Below are 559 nucleotides of genomic sequence, written 5' to 3'. Positions count from 1 at the left end.
CTTCTATTTTTTTTAATTGCTTGGCCAGTTTATTTCTATTTTTAGCAGAGACGGGGTCTCGCTCTTGCCCAGGCTGGTCTCGAACTCCTGACCTCCAGCGATCCTCCCGCCTCGGCCTCCCAAGTAGCTGGGATCACAGGCGTGAGCCACCGCGCCCGGCCTAGGAATCGATTATTCTTAATTAATCCTTTCGATTTTAATAGTTTCAAGCCCTTTTAGCTGCTGAACGATGACACCTAGATGCTGCTCGACTAGGGGTTGTCAGATTGAGCAGATAAAAATACAGGCCGCTCAGTGAAATGTGTCAGATACATCACGAGTAACTTTTTAGCATAAATATCCTTGTGCGATATTTGGGCCCCACTCCCACTAAAAAGTTACTCACATTCAATCGAGCAGTCCGTGTTGTGTCAGGTAACACTGTGATACGCCCAACACGCAGGGACGTGTCCGATGGGGTGTTGTCCCTCTCCCTGGCCCCCCTGTCCCATTGTCCCCAAGGATACGGGTCGCACACTGGCCGGTGTCCTCAGTTCCTGACCTTTGCCCTTCCCAAACA

This window comes from Propithecus coquereli, unplaced genomic scaffold, assembly GCF_000956105.1.
Source record: "Propithecus coquereli isolate 6110/MARCELLA unplaced genomic scaffold, Pcoq_1.0 Scaffold746, whole genome shotgun sequence".
Lineage (NCBI taxonomy): Eukaryota > Metazoa > Chordata > Mammalia > Primates > Indriidae > Propithecus > Propithecus coquereli.
This window is presented reverse-complemented; position numbering follows the sequence as displayed.